We start from the raw sequence: 17,468 nt of genomic DNA on the forward strand, positions 1-17,468 counted from the left end.
TGAAGGGACGAGGGAGGAAACCGCGGGGATAGGGTGAAGGGAGGAAGAATAGGAAAGGAAGAACAGAGTAGAAAGAGAGCTGGGGAAGGTGAGGAAGTAAAAAAAAAAATAAAAAATAAAAAGAAAACGAGAAGGTGGTGTTGGGGGAGGATGATAAGAGAAGAGAAACAACCAGATGCTGACTCCCTGTCTTGTTCTCATCTTAATGTGTCTACTCCCCCCCCCCCTTTTGCCCTCCCCCTCCAGCCGACCAAGGATCTATCTTCTTCAAAATAATGATCACTGATAAAAAACTCGTGTTACAAAGACACATGGGGGAGAAGAGAAAGGAAGGCAGGCAGACATACAGAGTTATAGAGCAAGAGAAAGAAAGGAGGAAAGAAAGAAAGGAGGAAAGAAAGAAAGGAGGAAAGAAAGAAAGGAGGAATGAAAGAAAGGAGGAAAGAAAGAAAGGAGGAAAGAAAGAAAGGAGGAAAGAAAGAAAGGAGGAAAGAAAGAAAGGAGGAAAGAAAGAAAGGAGGAAAGAAAGAAAGAAAGAAAGAAAGAAAGAAAGAAAGAAAGAAAGCAAGAAAGAAAGAAAGCAAGAAAGAAAGAAAGAAAGCAAGAAAGCAAGAAAGAAAGAAAGAAAGAAAAGGGGGTGGCGGGAGAAGCTACATGAACCCGGGTCTTTCGTCAAGCAGAAGTGTCAAGCGGGGTACAGCAACCCAGGGCGCCTCCAGAACGCCTTTCACCCTTCAAAACCCATTTTACTATCCTCACTATTCCTCCCTCACCCACTGTTACGAATTACCCTTCCATCTCCCCTCGACAACGACGTCAACAATGCCCCCTCAACATAGAATGGCATCACTATTTACCTAGAACAAAAAGACAAAAGATGAAAATATAAAAACAAAAATAAAAATTATCCGGAAGAGCGTTTAGCCGGAGCGGTTCATTCATCCGCATGTACTCGTAGGTGTGGCTCGTCCCAGTCATGGCGGCTGCACCTGTAGCCTGCGCATTCCTCGGCCCGCTCACGCACGAACGCATGCACAATGCACTACTTAAGTGGCCGTTTAAAATCTGGGCTTCATTACGGCGTCCCTTTAAAGACATCAAAAATCCAGGTTGCAGCTACATCTACTCGGTTTATCTATACTGCATTTATTTTTTTAAGTAAATGCCGGATCATCAAGCGCATTCCTCCATGAAATATGTTACAAAGCCACCAGACGGTCGGGTGCCGGAGTGCCTCTGCGGTTCCGCGGACGCCTCCAGCCATTATGTCTCGGGGGCGACGATCATTACCGACTTCTGCCGACTTATCTACGCGTCTTGTCTACGTGTCGCTTGGTCCCAAGGCGGTCGTCCAGAGACATGTAGTTAAGTTTGGCATATTGAACCCAATATAGTTTTCTTATGCATATATGTTTGGCTACTTCCTCCTCCATTAAGGGGAGGGTTTAAACAATGAAATACGCTAACCCGCCATGTCATCTAAAAAGGCTTTAGGCACACATACTATATCCAAACACACAAACTAATATAAAAGTAAATGTTAATGTAAGTGCGCGTGCGTGCGTGCATGTGTGCGTGCGTGTGTGCATGTGAGCGTGCGTGAGTGCATGTGAGCGTGCGTGTGTATGTGCGTGTGCGTGTGTATGTGCGCGTGCGTGTGCGCGCATGCGAGTTTTTTCATATAAATAATGTATGAATACAAACGTCAATTCATCTACCTGTAAATGTAATCAACCTTTAACTCGAAGTGACGTGACGCGGGTAATGGGTCCCAGCAAATGTACGGCAAGGCGTTGCAGACCCGCCTGCCGAGAGTAAACATTCCCTGGAGCCCCGACTACACTTTCACCACTCAACCTACATACACCGGCTTGCTGACTCCCACACCTGCACCTGCCCCTTCCTCAAACACGTGTTCGTCACACATGCACCCCCTGCTTCCCGTATCAAACATACTTGTTAAAATAAGTCTCACACTGATGAATTTGAAATTTTGCAAATGTGTTCAAAACAAAATTTCCGGTCTACGTGAAAACAACAAACAACGTCCTCATGGCCAACATGTAGGCGAGTAAACAAAGTGCCACGATAAGGAACGTAAATCACGCCCAACGAAAGCGTCTATACATTTACTTACATAAAGTTGCAGATACACACACACGCACACACACACACACACATTAATAATAATAATAATAATTATAATAATAATAATAATAATAATAATAAATACGTAAAATAAACTGGCCAACTCATCGGCTCCAAATCCCGAGGGCCACTGTATATACAACAAGAGTAACGTTCCGAAGCGAATCCACAGCTCGCGAGAGAATGAACGTGTGGTGATTTACTGCCCTATACACGCATCCAGCTAGATCCTCTTTTCTCTTTCGAAAATCTATATTCGATAAAAACAAACAAAATATAAAGGGGAAAATGGTGATTCATCGGTGACACCGTCATCTACATTTAAGGAAGATTGATGCAAGCCCTCCACTCCCATTTCCGCAAAAATGTACAGGCAAGTGATAGCAAACCATAAGTAGACCGAAAAAGTAAAAAGCGGGATTTCCACATCCCTAAACAATCCGCTTCAGGCATAATAACAGGCCATTAAAATCGGTGCAGGACTGTGTATAAACAGGAATGAAAGCATGTCCGGAAACTGTTTCATTTTGTCCATTTCTTGCTTTTAATGCTGCTACTGCACTTAAATCCACCTCCCTCCCCCCTCCTCATCATCCACCTCCCCCCTCCTCATCGTCATCCACCTCCCCCCTCCTCATCATCATCCACCTCCCCCCTCCTCATCTTCATCCACCTCCCCCCTCCTCATCGTCATCCACCTCCCCCCTCCTCATCTTCATCCACCTCCCCCCTCCTCATCGTCATCCACCTCCCCCCTCCTCATCGTCATCCACCTCACCCCTCCTCATCGTCATCCACCTCCCCCCTCCTCATCATCCACCTCCCCCCTCCTCCTCATCATCCACCCCCCCTCATCGTCATCCACCTCCCCCCTCCTCATCGTCATCCACCTCCCCCCTCCTCATCGTCATCCACCTCCCCCCTCCTCATCTTCATCCACCTCCCCCCTCCTCATCTTCATCCACCTCCCCCCTCCTCATCGTCATCCACCTCCCCCCTCCTCATCGTCATCCACCTCCCCCCTCCTCCTCATCATCCACCCCCCCTCATCGTCATCCACCTCCCCCCTCATCATCATCAACCTCCCCCCTCCTCATCGTCATCCACCTCCCCCCCTCCTCATCGTCATCCACCTCCCCCCTCCTCATCCTCATCCACCTCCCCCCTCCTCATCCTCATCCACCTCCCCCCCCCTCATCCTCATCCACCTCCACCCCCTCCTCCGTATCAATCTCTTTTCTTATCTCTTCTCATCTCCTATTCCCTCTCCCCTTCTTTCTCTTTCTCTCTGCTTCACAGTGAGAGTCTATCACGTGGGCTGGCCATGAGTCAACGCTTGCGACACAAAAGGAAACTGAAGTGAATTGGGAAGGGGAGGATGAGGTTAAAGAAGACAAAGAATGAATAGCAGTGAATGAGAGACAAGAGAGGAGATAGTGATAGAGAAGGGGGTGACTGGAATAGTGAAAATAATGGTAAATACAAAAATGATGATGAATAATGATAATGATGATGATGAGGCGGCGGAAGAGGAAGAGGAAGCGGAAGAGAAGGAGGAGGAGACGGAGGAGATAGAGGAGATAGAGGAGATGGAGGAGGAGGAGGAGGAGGAGGAGATGGAGGAGGAGGAGGAGATGGAGGAGGAGGAGGAGGAGATGGAGGAGGAGGAGGAGGCGATGGAGGAGGAGGAGGAGATGGAGGAGGAAGAGGAGGAGGAGGAGATGGAGGAGGAGGAGACAGAAGAGTAGGAGGAAGAGAAGAAAAACAAGGAGATAAAACTTTAAGAAACAACAGAGAAAACATCATCACCCCCTCCCCCTCCCCCCCAAAAAAATAATTATGGAGAAAAAAAATAAGAATTACAAAACTCAAAACAACAACCGGAAGACACCACCGACGGCCGCAGAACCCTCCCTGTCTCCCCTCGAAAAGACAATATTTAGACACGCGACACAGACGGACAAGGCTAGCGAGAAGCATGGCGAGGAGGCCCCCAAAGCCTCTTAATGTCTTCTGAGGTGTCATTACGGGAGAAGGGGAGGGGAAGGGGAGAAGGGGAGGGGAAGGGGGGAAGGGGGGAAGGGGGGAAGGGGGGAAGGGGAGGGAGAAGGGGAGAAGGGGAGAAGGGGAGGGGGAGGAATGAAGGAGAGGATGGAAGCAAAGCCAAAGGGGAGGGAAAAGAGAGATGGAGAGAGTGGAAAGGGAAGACGGGAGGGAGGGAGGAAGGGAGGGAGGGAGAGAAGGAGGGAGGGAGGGAGGGGGGGGGGGGGGGGAGAGAGAGAGAGAGAGAGAGAGAGAGAGAGAGAGAGAGAGAGAGAGAGAGAGAGAGAGAGAGAGAGAGAGAGAGAGAGAGAGAGAGAGAGAGCAAAGCCAAAGGGGAGGGAAAAGAGATGGAGAGAGTGGAAAGGGAAGACGGGAGGGAGGGAGGGAGGGAGGGAGGGAGGGAGGGAGGGAGGGAGGGAGGGAGGGAGGGAGGGCAGGAGGAAGGGAGGGAGGGGGGGAGAAAGAGAGAAAGAGAGAGAGAGAGAGAGAGAGAGAGAGAGAGAGAGAGAGAGAGAGAGAGAGAGAGAGAGAGAGAGAGAGAGAGAGAGAGAGAGAGAGAGAAAGGGGTGGCGGGAGAAGAAAATAAAAGGAGGGAAGGAAGGGGAAATAACAAGGAGGATGACCCGTAACGCGATCTCGGCTCTGAGGGACTTTAGAGACTTTGCATTGCTTGATGGGCTTCCGTACGGAGAGAGTCGTCCACTCTCCACGTAATATAAATAACGACGATACGCCCATGACTCACAATTAACACCACAAAGGATTACGATATTCCTGATAATTACAGGATTGGTTTTAGTTAACTAGTACTAAGGCCATCGTAATCATAATAAATGAGAACTGAATCAAACTGAGAAGTCCTCGGCCACTAGGCAAATGGCGCTTGCTCTTCCAACAATTTAGCTATTAATGACGATAATGACGCTGGCGGTGTTGAAATAATACAGTAATATTATACACGACAGGCAGTAATTAAGATAATGACGGGTTAAACATGGTCATCACTCGATTTAATAATTAGCATTATCACTTAAACTTGGATTAAATTAATTGTGGTCGTATATCACCAAGACCAGTCCTCGCACATGCATGCACTCGAGGATGGCTACTAATGAGAGCTTCAGAATCAAAAGGAGAAAGGGTAGGATGATGAGGAGGGAGAGGGAGAGGGAGAGGGAGAGGGAGGGGAGAGGGAGAGGGAGGGGAGAGGGAGAGAGGGAGAGGGAGAGGGAGAGGGAGAGGGAGAGGGAGGGGGAGAGGGAGAGGGAGGGGGAGAGGGAGGGGGAGAGGGAGAGGGAGGGGGAGATGGAGGGGGAGGAAGGGGGAGAGGGAGATGGAGAGGGAGGAGAAGAGGGAGAGGGAGGAGAAGAGGGAGAGGGAGGAGAAGAGGGAGAGGGAGGAGAAGAGGGAGAGGGAGGAGAAGAGGGAGAGGGAGGAGAAGAGGGAGAGGGAGAGGGAGGAGAAGAGGGAGAGGGAGGAGAAGATGGAGAGGGAGGAGAAGATGGAGAGGGAGGAGAAGAGGGAGAGGGAGGAGAAGAGGGAGAGGGAGGAGAAGAGGGAGAGGGAAGAGAAGAGGGAGAGGGAGGGAGAGGGAGAGGGGGAATAATAAAAATAAAGGGAAGGGAAGAGTTACGAACTGAGAAGGGATAGGGAGGGGAAAGAGAAAGAAATGGCAGAAAAATAAAAAGAAAATCGTCTAAACACGACCTATTCATAGACAGCGAAGGTACGAGACGACGGCCATAAATGTGGAGAGATGAAAGAACATGAAAACGCTAGGAAGGGAAGGCGAGGTGGGATGGAGGAGGGTAAGAAGTGAGGGAGAGAGAGAGGAGAGGGAGAGGGAGAGAGGGAGAGGGAGAGGGAGGTGATGATGAGCAGGCTAGGAGAGGGAGAGGGAGAGGAAGAGAGGAGGATGGAGGCACGGGGAGAAAGGGCGAAAGGGAGAGATGGAGGAGGAGGAGAAGGAAAAGAGATCCAAGAAAGAGAACGAAGAAAGGAGGAGAAGGGAAAGAGAGCCAAGAAAGACGACGAAGAAAGGAGGAGGAGAAGGGAAAGAGAGCCAAGAAAGAGAACGAAGAAAGGTGGCGGCGAGAGATGGGGAAAGAGCAAGAGAATTGCCCCCCTCCCCCCCGGCAATTCAGAAGGTAGTTAAATGCCGGCCTCGGAAGGAGCAGAGCATACAGTACAGTAGGTTTGTGGGTGACCCCTAGAGTGCGTGAGTGAGCGGGAGACGGACGAGTCGCCATCCAGTTTATGACACAGCCGCAGGGGATTCTGGCGCCGCTTACCTACCTCTGCTCGAATCCTCGGCTGGTGGAGCTAGGCGGGGGTGGGGACCTATGGATATTGTTGAGCCCTATAGAGATGGTGTGATGGGTAACCTCAAAACTACTTTCTTTACATCTCTCAATCCCCTTCACTCACTCACTCACTCTGACTTAAGACATCTTTTATAAAAAAAAAAAAAAAAAGTGCAATGCAACTCGCCCTTCGAGCGCGAAACACAACCCAAACAGCTTCAATACCCCAAAGAGAGTAGCTCTTCGGCCTTTCGCAGCCGCCGTCGCCAACAAATTCCTTGGAGGATAATCCCTGGCTAAAATCCGCGCGGCGAAACACAATACAATACAATACGCCTTCCTTCAGCTGAGCCAATAAACTATGGAGCTCCACACTTGCATCCCGAGCGAACCCTCAACAACCAAGCTATTGTGCCCCCGGACTGCTCAAGGCACGGGGTACGTATGGGCAGCGCGGTACTCTTTCTAACGCTCACTGCAAGGGGGGAAGGGGTCGTCTGAGCTGGAGGCTTCTCCACAGCGTGCTTCTACGTCATATTTTTAACATCCCCGCTACTTCATTTACAATATGTACGACTTCTGATTTTCCCTATATATTCCGTGTTTCTTTGCATCAATTCCACATCCTTCCTCTCTCCCTCCCTCCCTTCCTCTCCCTCTACGCTGTTTTCACCTCGGTAAACAGGCCCACTACCTTGGTCACCTGGCCTAACTCCCCCTATTAGACGTTTAGTAACCAGTATTACGTTATCTCAAAGGCTATCCTCCTATGTCATCTTGATTCATTCTCCCAAATTCCTCTCCTAAATGTTATCCTACGCTTCTCGTCTTAAGTTCCTCTTCCTAAGTTATCCTATCTTTCTCTTCCTAAGTCATTTCAAGTTCCTCTATCCAAGTTATTCTAAACTTTTCTTCATAGCTAATGCAAAGTTGTTCCCTCAAGTTTCTCTTAAGCTACCCCAAATCTCCAGCCCAAGTTACCTAGAAGTTTCTCTCCGGGCGTACTAACGTTTTCCAGATAAGAGACGACCGCGCCGTTATCTGCCGACAAACACAGGCACTTGATCCTTAACAAGCCCGGGCTCGACTTCTTGACACGTCAATCACTTGGCTAAGGCATGTTACGACATTCTGACAGGTGAACACAAACATACATAATGACTGGTTGTTAAAGCTTTACAGAACTTAGTTTGATCATTTACAAATCAGAACGATAGCAAGAAAAACAGACGGCATGAAATAAACACACAAATAGAATAACACACACACAAACACAAACACACACACACACATAGATAGAAACGGTAGATAAGTAGATTAACAGACAAAGATTGACAAATCAATGTCACTAAAGCCATATAAAAATGGTGAATACAATTTTCAAAAAGGAATTGGCGAAAGTAATCAACAAATTCCAGCCTCGCCGGGCCCCTCCTTCCCCGCGGAGGGTCGTCTGGCTGCCCACTACTTTCTCCTCGCCTGCCGTCACTGCCGCGTCAGGCCTAACGTACTCCTGCCAGCGCTCGACTTCCTGGTCCGCGCGTGCAGGTGTCTCCCTCGAAGCACTTGAGCCTCAGGGGAGAAATCTAAACCAAAGCAACGAATATGTCTCCAATAAACGCTAGCAGTACATCTCAAAAGTACTAGCAAAAAGCAAGGACACAAAATCCAACAAATGTGGATTGCTTTGTTACCCGAATATACCTAGAAACTAACGACTCCAAGTTACAAGTACAAAAGCACTTACAAATTAACGATTACTTCCAAAAATACGGGACTAGATATCCTTAATACGACAGGGTAGCATAGAGTTATTTATCCGGTTCAAGTTGGGGCAAACAAAGTCTACGGTACTCTGCCGGTACAACAGAGTGTCTACGGTAGTTTCCCCAGAAGAACCGGATACAACGAAGAGGGGGAGCATCGCTAGCGGCGTCGTACATCGCAACAGACAGACACGTACACTGAGCTCCCGCCGCTCCTCATCCAGGGTGCTGCCGATCTCACGGAGTTTCCCCTGAATGTGCTCCTTCACCGCTGCTTGTATTGACTCCATTGTGCTCTCGAGTGCTAGCAGTGACAATGAAAGAGAGAAAAACAGTTATTACTGCAGTCCAAGACCAACCCTTTTCGGCGTGAGTCACGGCACACTACATGCCGTAACTGGGCGATGTCTACAATGGGTGCTTCTTCTCTCAGATCTGAAGAAAACAAATTACCTCTGTGCACAGGCAGAAATCCGATAGTAAAATAATATTGACACAACACCTTCACATCACACTTCTTTGTAGCTATATTTCACCAAAGACACACACATTAACAGTAGCAATGCACTTCACTCTTCCCGTTTTCACCGGTAAAAGAGCTACTGTATCAAAATCGTTATTAGTGCCAGGTTCCGCTCTACGTGCATGCTTATTAACCAAGTCCCTTCTTGGCGGTGCTATCTCTCGCTGGACCTCCCTACTCCCTAGCACGGCCGCTTACGAGTCCGGCCAGCTGTGCATACTGAACTGACCCGCGTCGTGGCACGCCCTGGCACTCACTCTGCCAGAAGCCCTACGAGAAAACTAACAAATAACCGGTTCTTCAAGGGCTTCCCTGGTTGTCTCATCGGTTATGATCAATACGCCGCTGATAGCCATCGCAGAAGAAGCGATTCGAAAGTTATGCAGTGCCAGGTGGCGGTGCCCCATGTGGCACGGTGCCGGCATCGTCTGCACCCGCGTTGCCCTAGGGAGCCCTGTCCTCCGGCTCAAAAAGAATCGGAGTTCGAACAGATTCTAAGTAAAAAATACACGAAGATTCATCCCCTCCCCCTCCCCCTGCCCCATACCCTTACCCCCTACCTCCATACGGCCCTAGAGGTGAGGGGATCACTTTCAAAGATGTAAATAATCAATACACTCAGCGTCGTTGGTGCTTCACACTCGATCTTCACCTAATACATACACACTGTACCAACCCTATCACTAAACCTCACACCTACGACCACCACAGACGTATAAACAAAGCACGATCAGCGCCCACGCCCCCCCCCCCCCCCCACTACCTCCATCACGACCATTATTCGTACCATAACGACACTTCTGGCAATAACAAGCTGATTGTGCAACCGCCTATCAACACCTCAGAGAACTTCTGTGGCGTCTGAGCTTCCCCTTCCCAAACATGCGAACGAGAAATGGGACTTTTTGCAAGCACACGCACGCACACCCATGGGCAATCTTAATCAGACTCAACAGTGGCCCGATGCCCCTGATACCAGCGCTGGGATTCATTAGTATGTACGTGTGGATGAATGTATGTATATATGTATATGTGTATGTATGTGTGTGTGTATGTATGTGTGTGTGTGTGTGTGTATGTATGTATGTATGTAAGTTTGTATGCATGGATGTATGTATACATATATGTATGTGACTCCATCAACATCATATAAATGAGGCTATGTAAACATGTATCTATAGATGTGCTTATGTATGTATACATGTATCTATAGATGTGCTTATGTATGTATACATGTACATTTTATGTGTACATATGTACATATATTTACGAATGTGTGTATGCATTACCTGTGTGTATATGCATGTGTGTCTGTGTATGTGTACATGCATCCATTCACACAACTGCATATGCATATGCACGACTATAAGCATGCATGCGTGTATGCATCGGTGTGTGCATGTATCTACAAGTGAGTATGCATCAATGTGTGCACATATGCACATGTGTGTAAGCATCAATGTGCTCGTGTACGCATTGCATGCACACATGTGCATAAATGCACATTCATACATACACAAATGTGCATACATGCACACATTCATACATACACACATGTGGATGTGTACATATTGATACACACATGCATACACACACTGATGTATACACACATTGATGCACATATGCACATGTATGCAAATATGCACATGTGCATATGCATCAGTGTGTGCACACATGCACATGTGCATTATGCATCAGTGCACGTATGCATCAATGTGTGCACGTATACATGAATGTATGCACATATGCATCAATGTGTGTACATGTGCATCAATGGATGCACGTATGGATCAATGTGTGAACGCATGCATCAATGTGTACATAGGTACATGTGTGTATACATCAATGTGTGCATGCATGCACATGCATGCATGTGGAGTATGTAGGTATGCATGTGGAGTATGTTGGTATGCATGTGGAGTATGTTGGTATGCATGTGGAGTATGTAGGTATGCATGTGGAGTATGTAGGTATGCATGTGGAGTATGTAGGTATGCATGTGGAGTATGTAGGTATGCATGTGGAGTGTGTAGGTATGCATGTGGAGTGTGTAGGTATGCATGTGGAGTGTGTAGGTATGCATGTGGAGTGTGTAGGTATGCATGTGGAGTGTGTAGGTATGCATGTGGAGTGTGTAGGTATGCATGTGGAGTGTGTAGGTATGCATGTGGAGTGTGTAGGTATGCATGTGGAGTGTGTAGGTATGCATGTGGAGTGTGTAGGTATGCATGTGGAGTGTGTAGGTATGCATGTGGAGTGTGTAGGTATGCATGTGGAGTGTGTAGGTATGCATGTGGAGTGTGTAGGTATGCATGTGGAGTGTGTAGGTATGCATGTGGAGTGTGTAGGTATGCATGTGGAGTGTGTAGGTATGCATGTGGAGTGTGTAGGTATGCATGTGGAGTGTGTAGGTATGCATGTGGAGTGTGTAGGTATGCATGTGGAGTGTGTAGGTATGCATGTGGAGTGTGTAGGTATGCATGTGGAGTGTGTAGGTATGCATGTGGAGTGTGTAGGTATGCATGTGGAGTGTGTAGGTATGCATGTGGAGTGTGTAGGTATGCATGTGGAGTGTGTAGGTATGCATGTGGAGTGTGTAGGTATGCATGTGGAGTGTGTAGGTATGCATGTGGAGTGTGTAGGTATGCATGTGGAGTGTGTAGGTATGCATGTGGAGTGTGTAGGTATGCATGTGGAGTGTGTAGGTATGCATGTGGAGTGTGTAGGTATGCATGTGGAGTGTGTAGGTATGCATGTGGAGTGTGTAGGTATGCATGTGGAGTGTGTAGGTATGCATGTGGAGTGTGTAGGTATGCATGTGGAGTGTGTAGGTATGCATGTGGAGTGTGTAGGTATGCATGTGGAGTGTGTAGGTATGCATGTGGAGTGTGTAGGTATGCATGTGGAGTGTGTAGGTATGCATGTGGAGTGTGTAGGTATGCATGTGGAGTGTGTAGGTATGCATGTGGAGTGTGTAGGTATGCATGTGGAGTGTGTAGGTATGCATGTGGAGTGTGTAGGTATGCATGTGGAGTATGTAGGTATGCATGTGGAGTATGTAGGTATGCATGTGGAGTATGTAGGTATGCATGTGGAGTATGTAGGTATGCATGTGGAGTATGTAGGTATGCATGTGGAGTATGTAGGTATGCATGTGGAGTAAGTAGGTATGCATGTGGAGTATGTAGGTATGCATGTGGAGTATGTAGGTATGCATGTGGAGTATGTATGTATGCATGTGGAGTATGTATGTATGCATGTGGAGTACATAGGTATGCATGTGGAGTACGTAGGTATGCATGTGGAGTACGTAGGTATGCATGTGGAGTACGTAGGTATGCATGTGGAGTACGTAGGTATGCATGTGGAGTATGTAGGTATGCATGTGGAGTATGTAGGTATGCATGTGGAGTATGTAGGTATGCATGTGGAGTATGTAGGTATGCATGTGGAGTATGTAGGTATGCATTTGGAGTATGTAGGTATGCATGTGGAGTATGTAGGTATGCATGTGGAGTATGTAGGTATGCATGTGGAGTATGTAGGTATGCATGTGGAGTATGTAGGTATGCATGTGGAGTATGTAGGTATGTATGTGGAGTATGTAGGTATGCATGTGGAGTATGTAGGTATGCATGTGGAGTATGTAGGTATGCATGTGGAGTATGCAGGTATGCATGTGGAGTTTGTAGGTATGCATGTGGAGTATGTAGGTATGAATGTGTGCATACATGTGTACATAGGTATGTGCGTGTGTGGTGCATGTTGTAATGAATGTGCATGTAGGTATGACTGCATATGTAGGCATTCTTAAGTGTGCATATATGTATGCATATGTTTGTAATATATGAATGTGTATATGTAGACATGCATGTGAATATGTATCCATGTGTGTATGTAGGTATATAGATGTTTGTGTAGGTACTTTTGACCACATACCAACATACCCTCATCACACATGCACACACGTACGTACTCATGCACGTGGATGTCTATATATGTATATAGATGTGCATGTAAGTTGGTATGCATGTAAGTATGTATGTGTATGCCAGTACATATGTGTGTGTTTGACAGCATGCACATGTATGTCAGTATACATGTGTGTATGTTGGTATGAATGTATGTGTATGTTGGTATGCATGTATGTTGGTATCCATGTGTATGTTGGTATGCATGTGTATGTTGGTATGCATGCATGTATGTCAGTATGCATGTGTTAGTCAATATTCATGTTTGTGTATGTTGGTATTCAAGTGTGTCAGTATACACATTTCTATATACTGATATGCACATCTGTATGTTGATATGCACATGTGTTCAAGGTAGTATGCATGTGCGTATGTTGGTATACACGTGTGTATGTTGGTATACACGTGTGTATGTTGCTAGACACATACAAGTTGGTATACACGTGTGTATGTTGCTAGACACATACAAGTTGGTATACATGTGTATGTCGGTATGCACAAGTGTGTATGTCAGTATGCACATGTGGATGTTGGTATGAGTATGTCTATGTTAATATACAAGTGCATCTATGTTGTGTGTATGTTGGATGTATGCATATGTCTGCATGCATGTGTCCTTGTATGCATATTGTGTGTGATGCAAACATGTATGCATGTATCTAAGCTGGAATTAATGTACCCATATACAAATGCACCTATGCATGTATTGACATATACAGATATATAGTTATGTATAGTGTATGTGCCTTTAGGGAAGCACATATGCATGGTCTGCACACAATATAACCAATCATCATTTGTGTCTACATACAGCAATGTTGCCTTTACAAGGATTCCTTTCGAGTAATCCTAAGTTAAAGTAAAATTCCTCACTAACTCTATCCTAGTACAAGAACTACTTTTTCCTTTCCTTAAATATTTTCAATTTTAACTTTATAATCCTCTACATAAAGGACATCTCAAACTTTTCCACATGTAAGTTCCTATAGCACTGTTCTGTAGCCACATTTATAAGATATTGACTATATAGTAGTTAATGAACTTATTATTAATGTACTAAATATGCATGCCTTAAACTCTTTACTAATGTATATCACTAGAGGTTTTAATCAAGATTTTTTATTAATATGCATAATCCTGGAAATTTTCAAGTATATCTCAAGCTCGGCTTATGGCTGAGTTAGGGTCCCTGTTTTGTATCTAAATGGCATTCATAATTCCCATAGAAACATTTCAGCAAACTGCCACTTATACTCAATTTCATCAAAAAGGGATTTGTTTTGGAAGCTAAAGTCAACAAGGTTGCTCCTTCTGGGATCAGGTCTTGACACCATACACTGCATACTTGATAAACACAACAAAGGATTCTTGAGGATGGTTTAAGCTAGGACTTGCAATGAACTGCTTTATCTTCTTCATTCTTAAACAAACTTATTTTTTCAAAACTTGTAAATGGCGATTAAGCTGGGAAGATAATAAAATTAATTTTAGAGGCTTCTTGTACAAAATGCTCAAATCATCTGATTATATAACTTGTCGCTATTTTTAATTACAGACTATCTGTGTCTAATAATAAAAGCCCAATCTATAAAAATTTAATTGGTCATAAAAAATGTTGTAAAAGTACACACACAAAGAGGCAACAGACATAAATACATTAAAATTTGCACCATAGATTCATGCTGCATGTAAATTAGCTTTCTTGTATTGCTAGCACTTGCCTAATGCTGCCCTAGTTTGTTCATTTATAATGAGGAAGTTTATGAATACTAAAGGATCTTACACAGACCTCTTCTCTCAAAACTTTATATATATATTCCCTTTTGGATAATCCTTCTTGTGGGTAAGAATGAAAATAATTGGGCTGATAATTTTAATTTTTTAAAAGATATAATGACAAAATAATGATACACACACCAAAAAAATTAAGTACAAACAAATACTAAAACACATGCCAACAAAAATGAAGGATACATCTTTCCTTTATCTGATATAACATGTAGGGATAGATGAATATCTTTATATAAAATATTTTTTTAAAGTTGTAATTAGGATGATAATATCAGTAAATCATAGATTGGAATACAATTAATATCAGGACCTATGCCAACAATATACAAATGTCATCAATTGCATGACACTGACTACAGATATGTACCATTATTTTCTAATAGTAATAATTATTTTGCTACTCCCATCATAATCAAAAAATATATATTGTATTCTTTTAAAAAAATTACGAACATTAATTCTGATACAACTAAAAGAAGCACGATTATTTTCCTTCAATCACATCTTAAGATGTGTATATGTTATCAACATACATAGTCCTGTGAAAAAAAAATCCATTTCTTACTCTACTCTAATCTTTAATATAATAACAGTAGAACAAACTTCTTGAATGAACAAACCCAACTAATTGTTAAGAATTCCTTACCACAAATAATGTAACAAACCTAACTCATCAAGAAAAATTCTTGCCCCTAACAGTTTCATGTACCACAAATATTCTCAAAGTAATATTAGCAGAAATAATAAACCCTATTCTCATTTAACCTTTCTGACTATGATCATAATTAATATCAAGAAGAAACTTTTATTTATATCAGAACAAAAATGTCAACCCCACATTTCCATTTTCCAGAATATATCTATCAGGGCTTTTGATTTGTCTTGCACCTGCCATGCCTATGAAAATTTTTTGAGCTTACTTCCACATAAATATACAACCACAATAACTGTAATTCCCCACAGATGGATGTAAATTATTTACTAGTTAGTTTTAAGTTTTTACTTGCATATTTTTTTGTTTATATCAACATTTCAATCTGTTGTTATAGCTTAAGAAAGCCCTATACAGTGGCAGGAAAACAACAGAGAAATTATAAAAATAAATTCTTGTCACTCATACTTCCCCATAAACAGGCTGATCCAAAGATAAATCACTGAAAAACTACACCATTCACGTATCTTCTACAACGTACTTGAGTAAGGGGAAAATATCAAAAGACTGTATGACTTAGCATATGCCAAATGAATAGGAGTTGCAAGATTTTTGTTTTTCTTTTATTTATTTTGAAAATATCAACCCGTGCATGCATCACTACACAGCCGGCATTCCACTACCTTCTCAAATAAATCCTAGCATTAGAAACCAATTTTTATGAATTGTTAGGTCAATTATCCCCCTAACATTGCTAAATACAGTACATGAGAATTTTTCTTAGTAAACATTCCTTGTCAAACTTCCTCTGCAATCAAGCCCATGATGCTATTTCTTAAAACTCAACTTCTACGAGTAAATTCAACTTAAACAAATGAATTCACACTCGCACATCAAAACCATTCATAATTCACGACAAAAATACGATAACACACATTTCATCACTCGTAATGTCCCAAAACCCTTTCTACCTCATTGTCGCAACCAACATCAATTTAGGTGACAGACTCATTGTTTACATAAAGCTAATCTTATCTCAATAGCCCTTGACACATCACAATAGGCTTGATAATCCCCTCCCCCCCTGTCACCTTCCTATTAAAATCAAATTGTGTGCATATCTGAGATAACGCCACTAATGTGAATAACCAAGCAGTGTATAAGGATGAGTCACATAAATAAAGAAATGAGAAATAACAAGAAAGGAGAATAATAAAATAGAAAGTTTATTTATCATCACACAAGTTCCTTTGGTTTGTAATATCCCTAAACCAATTTCGTAATATAAATTAGTTATTTTGTATTCCATGTAGATTCTCATCAGTTGTTTAGGTAAAATGCGCCAAAATAACGAGAAAAAAATTACTTGTAACACTCCCCTGCGGCGCGAGAGGGGGACTTGGCGTTACAGGTGGCTCGAGATAGTACATTCAACGTTACAAACTCGCGTAAGAGTAGATAAATAACAAATACCGAGACGTGTGCTTGAAAAGGAAGTGAAACTGTTAATGAAAGGGCGAGAAGAGGGAGTAGACCGCTAGAAAGAAGGCAGTGATAAGAGAGAGAGAGGAGAGGAAGCGAGTGTTACAGGTGGGTGAGTGTCCCGGCAAAGAGAGACACGGTGGGCGGACACATTTCTCTCTCAAAGGGTTCTCACGCCCATCTCACGCCCCTCCTCTCCTCTTGGCCACGCCCACTCGCACGCCCGTATGTCTAGCTGGCCGTTGTACCAGGTGTCGTGGCCTCGGACGCCCCTAAAACGGACCTTTACCCTAGCTAAAACTTGAACCTGGCGCGCAATCTTGACACAAAAGTAAGAGCGCCTCAGCAGCACCGAGGACTCTCCTATCCCTCAAAAGGGGGATTTACACCCCGCACGCCCTTCTGCGCCCCTACGCCCACCTCCCACGATCATTGACGCCTCTCCGAGCCACGTGGGCGCCCTCCCACCTCCCCATATAACCGCCCCAGGACGAAGAATAGGAAGCCACTCACCAGGCGAGGCCGACGTCCGTTTTCGCCGCAATATGGCCGGGTCGGGAGGAGTGGCTGCCATGTGCGCGGGGCGTCTGCGCGGCTCGCCTGGGGAACCGCCGCTTTTGAATGTCAATGTGGGGCTAGGTTGGGGTTTTGAGGGATTAGGGGGTATTTTGGGGTTAACTCTTTGGTTGGGGTTCATATTTATTCTCTTGGGAAGAAGGGCATATCATGTGCGCAGGGCAGCTGCGTGACTTGATCTAGGAAACCGCCAATTTTGAATGCTGCCCCTTG

The 17,468-nt window shown here is 44.6% G+C and overlaps 1 protein-coding gene across 1 annotated transcript in view; it reads right to left on the reverse strand.

The window, feature by feature from the left end:
• LOC125030918 (moesin/ezrin/radixin homolog 1-like) overlaps positions 1–17,216 on the reverse strand; it is a 100,151-nt gene extending 82,935 nt beyond the window's left edge. Inside the window, exon 1 of the mRNA XM_047621284.1 lies at positions 17,193–17,216. The gene's annotated coding sequence lies outside the window, so the exon portion shown is untranslated. The remainder of the gene's footprint in view (positions 1–17,192) is intronic.
• Positions 17,217–17,468: the final 252 nt, after the last annotated feature.

Source organism: Penaeus chinensis, chromosome 12, assembly GCF_019202785.1.
Source record: "Penaeus chinensis breed Huanghai No. 1 chromosome 12, ASM1920278v2, whole genome shotgun sequence".
Classification (NCBI taxonomy): domain Eukaryota; kingdom Metazoa; phylum Arthropoda; class Malacostraca; order Decapoda; family Penaeidae; genus Penaeus; species Penaeus chinensis.